The following is a 13,974-nucleotide window of genomic DNA, read 5'->3' as shown; positions in this document are numbered from 1 at the left end:
CCACCCCCAAATTTGTATCTCAATGTGCCATAGAATTTTATTGTAAATACTAGATTCTCTCAGATTTAGTGGGAGATCAAGATTTGAAGATGGTGTACTCAGATTCTAGAAAGGAGTTTCGAATATCGAAGACCTGTAAAATATTAGAAACTTATGTAATATTGCATTTGCATCCCTGCATTACCTAGTTGTGGACATAGATCCGTGTATGGCTTATATGGATCAATTATCTCTTGGTTATTGATCATATTTTATTATCTATGATACATGTGATATATTATAAATAACCGGTATGTGTATTATCATTAATAACAAGGATTGCATGAATCTGATAAACATACAAACAAACACAACACAACAAAAGATTTTAAAAATAATGATGAGACAAGATTTTAAAATAAAAACCCTCATTTTGGATAAGATCCAAAATTTAAATCAAGCACATTAAAGGAAAGTTTCAAATTTCATTGCTTTCCATCAACGGTAGTTGTATGATGAACGATTCCCGCGGCCAGTGTCTGACCCATATCATTGGGGAGGCCTGGACACCAGAAAGCTGTGATTTCCACCGACATATTTGATGTAAACTATGTGGAACTCCCATGACTTCGGCTCATATTATTGGAGGATCTCATGGCGACCGTCCTATAAGATTCTACATGATGGCTCAGGCTCAACACATGAAGAGAAATGAGATCATATTATTATATCATCCTCAAACGTGAAACTTAATTATGTGAGCGATTCAAGGAGTTGCAATTGGGATCTACTTTTTGGAAATTGTGATTGATTGATATTTTTCGGGATCATGATTTAGACATTTGGTCTTGCGTACTCACTATGAAAATTGGATTTCCCGTTTTCATCATAGGGTAGTGAAAATGTCAAAATAATGGTAAGAAATTCGTAAAAACAAAAGTCCATATTTTACGTCTTATAAAATATTTAAAACAATCGACAATGATTATCTGTTTCATATTCAGTATATTTACGATTGGTCATGTAATCCATTTCTACTATTTAAACAAGCTAACCTGACCTAACTACCAAGATTGGCTAAGAAATATTGTTCTGAATTGGAGAAAATGACATACACACTAATGTCAATCTTGTTGAACTGGCGAGGCATGCAAGATGATGGGACCATAGTATGCAAGATAAAGTGTAATTACTCGCTTTTATGTCAAATGAACTATAAAGACAATTGGAGGAAATAAATAATGTTGTTGACATTCGAATGCACTTGCAAAGAGTTGTATGATGCTGAAACTCGTACAATGATGCACACTAATTTCAAGAAGCTCATTACTACACATATGCAAGATGGGGCTCCGGCCCATGAGCATGGTGTTTGGGCTTATTGAGAAGGTGATGCTCTTGGACTTGATGATTCCCAATTATTTACATGACTTGTTGTTAATTTCATAATCATTTGACGTGTTCGTGATGAACTTCCATATGAATAAGATAGAGGCTAGCCTTGAAAAGCTAGTCAATATGCTTACAACTCACGAGGGCACCAGAAAGAAAGAAAATGTTGTTTTCTTAGTGGGCTTCTCTTCAGGGCCCACAAGGTAAAAGAAATAAACGTTCTACTCCTTACAAGAAAAACAAGCCCAATAAGATGCAAGCTCCAAAGGATACTTAAAGAGCCTGCAAAGCTCGATAAGTGAGAACATGTTTGTTTCACTGCAAGAATATTGAACCTAAGAAAATATCTAGGCCAAACATATTTTGGCAATGATAATTAAATGTCCTAATAAGCATGATATCAAAAACAACAAATAAAAGAAAACAAAATAGTCTAAATCAAGTATACTTTTGGCACATTAAGTTAGGACATATATCCCAAAGAAAGATGCAAAAGCTAGTGGGAGAGGGAATGTTTGACTCGTCAGGCATAAACTCTCTAGAGATATGTGAGCCTTGTCTGAAATGAAAGATGACCAAAGCTTCTTTCCTAGGTAAAATTGAACGTGCACATGATCTGTTGGATATGATCCATATAGATGTGTGTGGCCTACTAAGTGTTAGCATGAGATACGACCAATCATACTTCATTACCTTTACTAATAACTACTCGAGGTATGAATATGTGTATTCAATGAAATACAAGTCTAAAGCTTTTGAAAAATTCAAAGAATTCAGAGATGAAGTAGAGAAATAATTAGGAAAGAGTATTAAAACACTTTGATCCAATCGAGTCGGAGAATACTTAAGTATTGAGTTTCAAGACTACCTTAAAGAGAATGAGATTCTATATTAGTAGACTCCCCTGCCACGCCCCAATTGAATGATCTGTCGTCATCCCTTTGGAGATTTGCTCTAAGTTGTTTTACCAAGTCCATACAAAGGAAGTTGATAAAACTTCATATGAGATATTGATGGGAAAACCAACCAAATATTATTTCTTAATAATATGAGGATGTCCTACTTATGTGAAGCAGGAAGTGAGAGACAAATTGGATAGTAAAGGCAATCTATGCTACTTTTTGGGAAATCCAAAGAATTCAGTTGGATTTTACTTCTATGATCCCATTGAAACAAATATGTTTATTTCAAGGAATGTCACATTCTTAGAGAAGTAGTTTCTATTGGATAGAAAAGGCGGGAAGATAAAACTTGAAGATATTCGAGAACTACTTACTTCAGAAATAGTAGAACCCACACTCCAACAACTAGTTGAAGAAACACAAGCTCCTAGGAGATCCAAAAAAGTCTCAAGGCCGCCTAAGAGGATGAGCCTGCCTCTTAAAGAAGGCAAGAGGAGCTCATTCCCAGATGTGATCCAAGAAACTTCTAAGAAGCATTGTCTGATGTCGATTAATCTAAATGACTTGAAGCCATGTAGTCTGAGATGAAATTCATGTATTCAAACCAAGTATGGTCTTTAGTAGATCCACCTGGGGGAATTGTTCCCATAATATGTAAATGGATCTACAAAAAAAAACTTGGGGCAGATGGGAAGATAGTGATATTCAAAGAAAGATTGGTAGAAAAAGGATATACTCAAATGAAAGGTGTTGATTATGAGAAAAAATTTTCTCTAATCGCGATGTTCAAGTCCATTAGGATATTGCTAGCCATAAAAGCATGATACGACAATGAAATACGACATATGGATATGAAGACATCGTTCCTTAATGGCGACATTAAGGAAGAGATTTACACGTCTCAACCTGAAGGATTCAAATTAGCAGGAAATGAACATAAAGTATGCAAACTTCAGAAATCCATTTATAAACTCAAACAAGCATCAAGGAGCTCGAACCTCAGAATTGACAACATTATCAAAGAGTTTGATTTTGCCAAAAACCCTGAGGAACCTTGAGTACACAAGAAGGTTAATGTAAGTGTAGTGACATTCCTAATATTTTATTTTGATCACATACTATTCATTGGAAATCAATTATAGTATGGTTAGCTATTAAATTCTCGACGAAGGATATGAGTGAAGCACCCTATGTATTGAGAATGCAGATCTATAGGTATAGATCGAAGAAGATGTTAGGGCTCACCCAATTCATATATATCGATACCATATTAAGGAGATTCTTTATGAATAAGTCCAAGAGAGGATATCTCTCAATATGTCATGGTGTGACTCTATCCAAATCTATGTGCCCTAATACTGATTAAGAGATAAAAACCATGAGCAACATTCTATATGCGTATGCTATAGGCAGTATAATGTATGATATGATTTCTACTCGACCTGATATTGTATTTGCACCGAGTGTTACAAGAAAAAATCAATCGAATCCCGGTCTATTGCATTGGAAAGCCGTGAAGTATATTCTTAAGTACTTGAGAAGAACTAAGATATTTGTTCTAGGTTTACGAGAGTTGAGGATTAAAATTGGAAGGCTATACTGATTCTAGCTTTCAATCAGATACGAATGATTCAAAATAAACTTTGGATTTGTCTTCAAGCTCAATAGTGGTGTTCTCTCTTAGAAGAGTTCTAAGTAAGACAACAAAACAGATTCAACAACTGAAGCCGGATATATAGCTACATCGACTGCTACAAAAGAGGGGGTTTTGACGAGGAATTTTTTTTAAGAGTTGGGGTGTCAGTACTTCTGATAGTTGATTCAATCCTGGTCTAATGCAACAACACCGGTGCCATTAGGCAACAAAATAAAACGAGGTCTCATCAGCGATCCAAATATATACTGAGAAAGTTCCACATAATCCGGTAGATTGTGGGAAGATGAGACATATAAGCAGAGAGAGTCACCTGTACAGATAACATTACTTATCCACTAACGAATCCCCTGCTAGGACCATTGTTTGAGAAGCATCGAGAAGCAACGAGTCTACGATATATGGGTAGTTGGCAATAGGGCAAGTGGCAGATTTTTAGAGTAGGTCTCCAGCTGACCAACTTGTGGCTTTGGCTTTATTGACTATGATGTAAAAACAATATTTATTTTAATAATAATTTACGGTTTTAACCAATTATGGAATTTACTTTATCTGTATACCCATGCAATTAGCATATAGAAAGTCCTTGAATATATAATAGGTACAATGAGGTCTGTTTCTCAACGTAAGACCATGAAACTCACTAGGAAGTGTACCACATATTCTAAACAGGTTCCTAGTAAAATCGACCGCTTAAAACAAGGATAAAGGTTGCTTGAACTTAACACAAGCATATGTGATGTAAATGTCATATTTCATTGGTAAGGGCATAGAGTTGTCCATTCATACGGATGTGTGATCATTTGACGATTCACTGAACAACCCTCTTTGGAATGTCATATATATTTATATATATATTTATTTAGTTATTTATATATATTTAATGAATTTTATGTGAATTAAAATGTTTTCTCGAGTTTTAGTTTTTTCAGACGAATATTCGATGTCGAACCGGAAAAAGAGACCGGAGACGATTAAGTTGTTAAAATTCAAAGTTATATTTTTATTTTAAGTCAAAAAATTAGGTATTTAAAGCATTTATGAATTTTAGCATTTAAGGGCAAAATTTAATTTATTGAGTGTATGAAAGACGTTAAGCATTTTAATTTGCAACTCTCGAAAAGTAAGGAATTTAAATACATTCACTCGAGACATAATATTCTTAATAATTATTTTATGGCTTAATTATTTTAAAATCAGGTAATATTTAACTTATGGTAGAATTTAAAATTTAAGGAATCTTGAATTATCAAAAATTTTATAAAGTTTGAGGGCTTAATTATACTTAAATTTTGATAAGTACCCTACTTATTCACGATAGGTACCCTTCTGTTTTTTCGAGGGCTTAATTAGTAATTAAGAACACGAGTAATCTACCTAAACACCTTATACATATTTCTAAGTATTATATGAAAGACTCCTGGTCCTAAATCTACACGACTCATGCCACTCACAAAAACACACCAAGAACACACACTTGGCCGAAACTTTACCTCTGGGGCTTGGATTTTTTTCTCTTATTTTTCTTTCAACAGTAGCTTAATCCGACCATCACACAACGTTCCTTGATTTATTTAGCCACTTTTCAAGCCATAAAACGCAGCAAACCGTCTTCGTTCGGCCTCTGTTCTTCCTTGCGACGGTTATCGATATGTCGTATGTTTTTAACGCAAAGACATGCATAAACCTTTCTTCTATGCATTGATCTTGTTGTATACTGTATTTTTATAGAAATTATGCATGAAAATACATTGTTTCGATTATATGTATGCTAGAACGTTATACGTATGGATATGTTATGGGATGTGTTTAGATGTCATTTAGTTGCTTGGGATGGGCACAAAAGCTGCTGGTGCAGCAGGAAGTGGAACAACACCAGCAGGAAGCGGAACGAGTGCATAGCCGTGCTTGAGGGTGATTGCGGCTGTGAGGAGTCGGGTTCAGCCCTTGGCTGGAGCAGGGTCCATAGCTGGGGTCTAGGTGAGGTCTTAGGGTCCCTGGATAGGTCTGATATGGGTTGATTAGGGTCTGGTTGGCTACGATAAGGGATGGAGCCGTGGGTGTCGTGAACGCGCATGAGGGTGGCAGGACTTAGGGCTGCAGTTTTGTGTTTTTTAAGGAGTTGTGTTGTGTTAGGGACTAGAACGGGCTGGACCAGAGTCTTAAGTGGTGTCTAGGGGTTGAGTTTAGAACTTGGTTCGGACTTGGTTCGAGTTGGAATTGATGGGAAGTCGTACGGAACACATAATTTCCATAATGTCGCTTCTTGGGCAGCTTGCCTCTTCATGGTTCATTGTGTATGGTACAGGTTTGGTTATGGTTCGGGCCTGGTTTATGGCCTTGGGTAGTAGGTTGGGATGCATTTTACATATGGGTGGAGTCCCGAGTCGATTGGTGCGTCCTAAGTGATTTTATTTAATTCGGGAGTCGTACGTGTCCGAATGCATTTTATGGCTTCTTTTGGTATTTATTTTAGGATGTTGTGGCAGCATGTCCGAGGACGATCCAACAAGGTTCACGATGTTCGTAAATATGTATGACGTGCAAAATAATTTTTTTTGAGGTATGTGATTTGTTTTGTGGCCAAATTATGTTACGGGTTTGGAAGCCGAAGAACGTGTTCAGGGACCTCTCCAACCTCTTCGGAGAAATTATGTTATGTTAGGAATGGACATTCAGTCCAAGGGCTCTGATGATCCCTGCCGGCTCAGTAATGTGGTTAGTTTGATCAAACGATTTATGTTATGAGCCACTTGCATTTAACAGAACTCTACGCAAATATATTTACGAATATGATTACTATGGCGAGTATGAAAATATGATTTTATGAAAATATTTATACAAGAAAGTATCGTGATACAAATGTAAGTTTATATTATGCTATTTACGAGTTATGTTTAAAATTGATGGATTTTATTATGTATTATTTGTTATTCACGATTTATGCATGCTGAGACATTAGGCTCACTAGACTTGATCGATGCAGATGATGAAGTTGAGGAGTCTGGAGGTGGTGACCAGTGGGCAGGCTCGATCCAGTGGCAGTGCAAACCCGCGGACCTTGTAACTTACGAGATTTTATTATGTACGTTTTAAAAACTTTTTACTCAGATTTTATTTCTTTGGTTTTGGTGACTAGTATGTTGAATTTTTTTATAGTATTTTAGAATTTTCAAATTATAATGGATGTTTTAAACTTGAATTTTTTTATGGTTGCAGTTTTCAAACGTTGAATTTTAATATTAACTTTATTTTTGTATGAGTGAAGACCGTTATTTTATTTTATTTACTATATTTATAATAAACTATTTACTAAGAAAATTTTAAATTTTTTCGTCAATATTAAAGTAGTAGTATTTTAAGACACGGTTCGTCAAAGATCCGTTTACCAGCTCCATTGAGGTACATCAGTTGGCGTGGTTGGGTGCAGTTGCGAAATAAGTAGGAGCAAATGCACTGTAATCGGGGATTCACTGTTTGTCTACAGGTGAAGATATCATACGTGATATGATTAGTTAATAATTCATGAATCTCTAGAAAGAGTAAGACATGTGCATTTTGAAAATGTGTTTTCTTCAGTTGCATATACCATGTCACTATTAATACTCAGATACATCACATTTTTATCGAATTCATATGCAACTCTCGATATACCAATGGTTGTAGATTCTATTGGGAAATATAAGTTGAAATGACCGTACTGTACGCTAACCATTAGTTAAGGTTCTTGCAGACACTATCATTGATACCTAGGGGATCATGGAACAATCCTACCAGATGTTCTTACCATAATCATATGGGTGCAATCAGAAATGAATTATGACATTCTTGATCAAGGGTTGATGAAAAGAATGAGGAAAATTAGGGTAAGTCCAAATAAGAATAAATATTATTCTGAATCACATGAAGATTTTAACACACCGCTAGTTGTATCCCTGAACCATTGAGGGTCATACAAGTATCATATTATGTGTTTGTTGAGATAGACAAAGTTAAGGAGTGGAATTTGGTGTCTGTAGTTTGATGAAGATCAAATAAACTGCTTATAAAGGAGTTTATAAGTTTATTCCATAAGATGGAAGAAATTGAAATTAGCTGGACTGCTAATTGAGGAAAGAGAGTGGAACGGCCTGTTTTCGTGAATGATTTCAGAAAATTGGCAACTGCCAAATATGGACAGTGAAAATTTTGGTCTTCGAAGTGTACAATTTTCATTATATGAACAAGACTTGTATCCCTAATACATAGGCGCTGTCAGATCGTCGATCGAGACTATAATGAGTTCACAATTATTTATTTGGTGAATTTGAAATTTTATAATTTAATAATAGTGCTAGTAGTAATGACTACTAGTATGTATAAAGTTCTCATGAAATATTCAAGAGGTGTTCTGAAATTAATTAACTAACAAGTTAATTGAGGAAATTAAATAATGGTTATTTAATTGTAATTAATATATCTATGCATAGATTATGTTTTCCGTGTGGATGTATTAATATATGTATACATAAATTTTATATGGAGATATAAAGATGTGCATATAAGATATATACACAATGCATTTTCAAAAGTTGATTATTATATGATATAATAATAATAATAATATGAGAATTTTAATTTAATAAAAATTAAGAATCCCAATGATATTAGGATTAAGAATCCTAGTAACATAGAACTTGTGTTTTAAAATAAATATGCTATGAAAGGTCGATAACACATTAGAGTTATAAATACACAACACAAAAATTTCTTTCTCCACCCTCTCAAGTTTCGGCCAACTCAAATTTTAGAAAAAAATTCGACCGTGCTCTTCCTTGCACCATCGCATCGTTGCCACCTCACCACCTCCAAATTTGGGAAATTCGGACAATCCAATCTCAACGCAAAAATTTATGAGATTTTTAGTGCAATCCAAACAATGAATAAAGTCTTCGACCGTGGACATAATTTGATAATCAAAGAAGAGAGATTTGTTCAAAGAGATATACAAGATGGACCATGTAAGGTCTAGAAATTCGAACGACATAACATGACTACATGCAAATTTAGAGTTTTATTAAAATGTCTGAGTTATTATTTTAATGCATCATTACGATTTGGACATGATTATACTCTTTTATTTCATGAGTTACTAGATTTTATTTATATGGGCTTTTAGCAGTACATTACGCGCGAACGAGAAACGCACACCAGGGACAGTAAAGAAAAATGTTTTTACTAAATAATTATTTTTAATTATTTAATATATGATGAATGTATATTGAATTTTTGAAAATGAGCCTTTTAAGGTATTTTTACACATCGAGCCAAATTTTAAACCAGTAGCCGATTTTTATCAAAACAGAGGACTTTTTGAGGGATCGATAATATTTTTAAAAAACATACCTAAATGAAATATTTTGCGAGAGTGTCATTGAACCTAATAGGATTGTTTTATTGGGCTTTTGGGCCTAGACCACTGTACCTTAATAACTTAAACCTAGGCCCATTATCCTATTACTTGTATATCATTTTTTTTCACTCCAAAACCCTAATCCCTACCCACCATCATTCGGTCACACCCCTCCTCTCGGAAAACAGTAGCAGATCGTTTCCTTCATGCAAGAAAATTTCAGTATAAGCTTGTCCGTCTCTCCGATGCTCTTCCCTCGCTTCGTCGGTTAGAATTTTTGAGCGTTTTGCACGCCCTATACCCTTTTTTTCTCATCAATCACATCACGATAGGTTCGTTGAATGATTAAACATGATATATGTCGGATTGATTGTTTCGGCTCGGTTTTTACACGTTTTTCTTCATGTATATGATTTTTGCTTCCATGTATATCACGTTTTTGACATGTCTTGCAAGGGGCTGCCAGGATCGAGGGTTAGAGGTCTCAAATCACGTCTGGTCGGTGATGTTAAGCGCTAGTTCAGAGATTGGATTGGGTTGGCATGAGGCAAATCGAAATTTCTTGTTTGTAGCTCGATTTTGGGGCGTACAGGTAGTTAACGTGTATTCGAGAGCATGTGGTCGAGGTTCATGGCTAGGGCAGTGCAGGAAGGTTTGGTTGTGGTCTTGGATAGGTTGATTTGAGCCTGGTCCAGGCCGAGTCAGCGCAGGATGGTTTGGCTTCGAGGTGGAAATCTAGGTTTTTCCCGCAGGTATGGCGCCGCGGCACTGCAGCAATTGACCTTCGGCTCTTGTAGTGTCGCAGCGCTGATGCATGGCGCCTTAGCGCTCACAAGCGCTGCAGAGCTTCTCAGCCAACACCTAGGTGCTAGTTCTGTATTTGAAGGTTAATGATTTTGATGAGAATGGTTCGTTTTGGGTGTTGTTATGTCAACGTGTACGAGTTATTGAGGGTTCAATTGGGTCATATGGGGTTTGGTTAGGAGTCTCTAAACTATGTTTAAGATTCGGGTTAAAACCGGGACTCAGGTCTAAATTTTAATCGGACTATAGAAGTTAAGAATGAGCTCGAGTTTACGTCTAAGAAATGAATTTAAATATGTTTTTAAGGCGTTCGATAAGTGTGATTGGGAATCGGTCATTTTTGGAACCTAGTTATGTTAGCAGTCCTAGAAGTGCCCTACAACTGTTTATGCAGATTTAAAATGTATATGGTGATATTGAACATGGATATTTATGTTATTGTTAGAAATATGTTGCATGCTTGGTTTTAAGAAAAGGTATTTATATGAATGAGTTTTACAAGTGATGAATATGATGACATGTTTTTGAAAGATGTGAGTTGGTTGTGACTAATACGAACAAGAACATGTAAGGCCAAAGCTCAGTGGACGGGTAAAATTGTCACGGATGTCCCCGCCGTCGGGTACCGCGGTTAGACGTAGATGGATCCATCGACTTAGAGCTGATACGAAACTCATAACTAATGATCTGAATTCAATAAAAGAAAATGAATACGTATATGATGATATGATGGGACATGATTTGAATATGTTTATGTTATGTTTAAGTTCATGTTTTTAAAGATCATGAAACTTATTTTAATTATAATACTTTTCACTGTTACATGATATGTACTTGTTATTATTGTTCAGGCTTGTTGAGAATTTAGACTCATTAGATGTGATTGATGCAGGTAATCATGAGGATGTGGAGACTGGAGGTGCTGAAGACTGAGTAGACGAAGCTGGGGGCGCACTTGATAACCCGAGGACCTTGCTTTTCTTATGCATACTATGATTAGGAGTCAGGGGTTTTAAACAGTAGTTTCAAATGTTCATGATTTTTTTTTTTTTTTGTGCTTTGGTGATTGTCAATATTCTAGATATTCGATGGTGTTCATTTTTTAAACAGTAACTCTTTGATGAAGTTGCATTTTTAGATTTTATCTAACTGTAATTATTTTATTCAGTGACGGGATGGCTTTTAAAACACATGATTAACTTATTTATATTTTTTATGAGTGTGTGTATTTTCGGTTATAACTTTTTTAAAAAAATAAATTAAATAATATTTCAGTAGTATTTTAAGAAGCAGACATTTCAGTTGGTATCAGAGTAAGGATTCTTGTAGAGGGCTTGTGCCACTGACAGCTTCAAAAGCTCAGTCGTAAAGCATCAAATCTATAAGTTTATATGCTTTAAATGTTTCGAATGTTTTTAACGCTATCACTTGCATGTCCACATGATATATGTTTTACACTACTTTTCGAGCTGCTTACTTGTTATGAGGTTAAATGATTTAAAAGTTCGATTGAATTGCATTATGTTTACATTTAGACTTTGGACTGTATTTAGATATTATGCATCCCAGAAGAACTCCTAGCACAGACAGGCAGGATGGTAATCCTGGATGTGACAGAGTCTTTCTACCACCACCACCAGGAGATCTCGCTACTCGAGTTTTGGAGGGGATTGCACGTGGAACCGGCTCAACAGGCTCCTAGACCCTAGATGGACATATATGAGTAGTTCAGGAGGCTCAACCTGAAGGAGTTTGGTGGCACCACCGATCCGTTTGTGGCAGAGGGGTGGATTTGATCACTCGAGTTGCACATTCAATACTTGGATATGAGATATGTGGACAAGGTAAGATGTGCCACATATATGTTAAGAGATTATGCATCTCTTTGGAGGGAGGGAGCAGCATATGTGGTGAATCTGGCTGCTCTCACTTGGAACCAGTTCATGGATCTGTTCTACAGTAAGTAATTTCCTGCAGACGTCAGGGGGCGTCTGACCCGATTGTTTACGAGTCTCTGACAGGGGGATTCGTCTATTGCGGAGTTCATCCAGAAGTTCGACAGGGGCTGCCACTTTGTACCCATTATAGCTAGGGATGTTGCGGAGAAGCTGAGGAACTTCATGGATGGCCTTAGACCGGCCTGTCGCTAGGATGTTATGCTGATGAGGTCGGTGAGTTATGATGTTACTACTGCTTGTGCCTTTCAGGCAGAGCAGGCTTTGAGAGATATTGATATAGAGATGCAGAGGAAGAGGCAGCAGGCCCAGCAGAGCTCACATTCCACCAAGAGGCAGTTCACAGGGTCTCCGAGACATCAGGGGCAACAGAAACCCCAAAAACAGTTTAAGAAGCTGGGGTAGCAGAAGCCCTCTCAGAATCTATGTTCCCCGAGACAGGAAGAGAGGCAACCTTGCAATCAGTGCAAACATTTTCATTACGGTAAATGCATGCGGGGGACGTTTAAGTGCTTCATCTGCAAAGAAGAGGGCCACAAAGCTGCACACTGCCGAAGGAGAATAAGGGGCCTACTATTGGTAAGGCCTATATTATGCATGCAGAGGAGGCAGAAGTAGACCCCGACTCTACTTTGATCACCGGTAACCTATTTGCTTAGCATTTTTTAAAAAAAAAATTCTTTGATTGCATGAAAGGTTAAGTTGTTTAGTAGAACTACTTTTGGAACCAAGAAATTAGAATAATATAGGCTGCATGCTCTAATTAGATGGATTTAGGGATTGAGTTGATTTGTTTAAGAATTTTGGTTGGTTAAAATGTGTGTTTTCAAGAATTCTTAATGATTTAATTGAAGAATTTTCGAGAACTATGGGTTTATCAATAGAGTTTCTCAAATTTATTAGGATTGATTGGATTTGATGGTAAACTGTCGCAGGAAGGATATCTATTTCAGGTGTAGCCACCTATGCACTGCTAGATTTAGGAGCTACACATTCATTTATATCCGAGGCTTTTGTCAAGTGACTAGGAATTGTACCAGAGGACATGGATTTGGGCTTCAAAGTTTCGATTCCTTCCGGGGATCAGATGTTTACTAAAAGGATAGTGAAGAATTTGGAGCTTCGATTGCAGAAGAATGTTGTCCAGTCAGATATGATCGTGCTACCAATGCCTGAATTTGACATCATTTTTTGCATGGACTGACTTTCGTGAAATGGAGCTCTGATAGATTTCCGACAGAGGTAAGTATCTGTTCGACTGTCCCAGCGAGGAATCTTTTATTTTTGAGGTAGCAAGGAACAAGCAGATGTCGCGCATCATTTCTTGTACCTATGCGAGGAAACTGTTGAAGAGAGGTTGCCAAGCATTTCTGGTGAGTGTTGTGTCAGTATTGAGCCAATCAACCTGAGACTAGAGTATGTCAAGATCGCCAGAGATTTTTCTAACGTCTTTCCTAAGGACGTTTCTGGCATTCCACCAGATAGAGAGGTTGACTTTTCTATTGAGCCGATGTCGGGTACAGTGTCGATTTCTAGGGCATAATATCGTCTAGCACCTGCAGAGATGAAATAATTTAAATATTAGATTTTGGATTTTCTGGACAAGGGTTTTATTCGCCTGAGGTTTTCTTCATGGGACGCACTGGTACTATTTTTGAAGAAGAGAGACGGCAGTATGCGACTATGCATCGATTATAGAGAGTTGAACAGAGTCACAGTCAAGAACAAGTATCATCTGCCTAGGATCGAAGACTTATTTGATCAACTTCAGGAAGTATCATTGTTTTCAAAGATATATCTTCGATCAGGATATTACCAGCTGAAGGTGAGAGAGTCTGATGGGCACAAGACGACTTTCAGGATGCATTATGGGCACTACGAGTTCATGGTTATGCC

The sequence above is a fragment of the Primulina tabacum genome, chromosome 18 (genome assembly GCF_025594145.1).
Source record: "Primulina tabacum isolate GXHZ01 chromosome 18, ASM2559414v2, whole genome shotgun sequence".
Classification (NCBI taxonomy): domain Eukaryota; kingdom Viridiplantae; phylum Streptophyta; class Magnoliopsida; order Lamiales; family Gesneriaceae; genus Primulina; species Primulina tabacum.
This window is presented reverse-complemented; position numbering follows the sequence as displayed.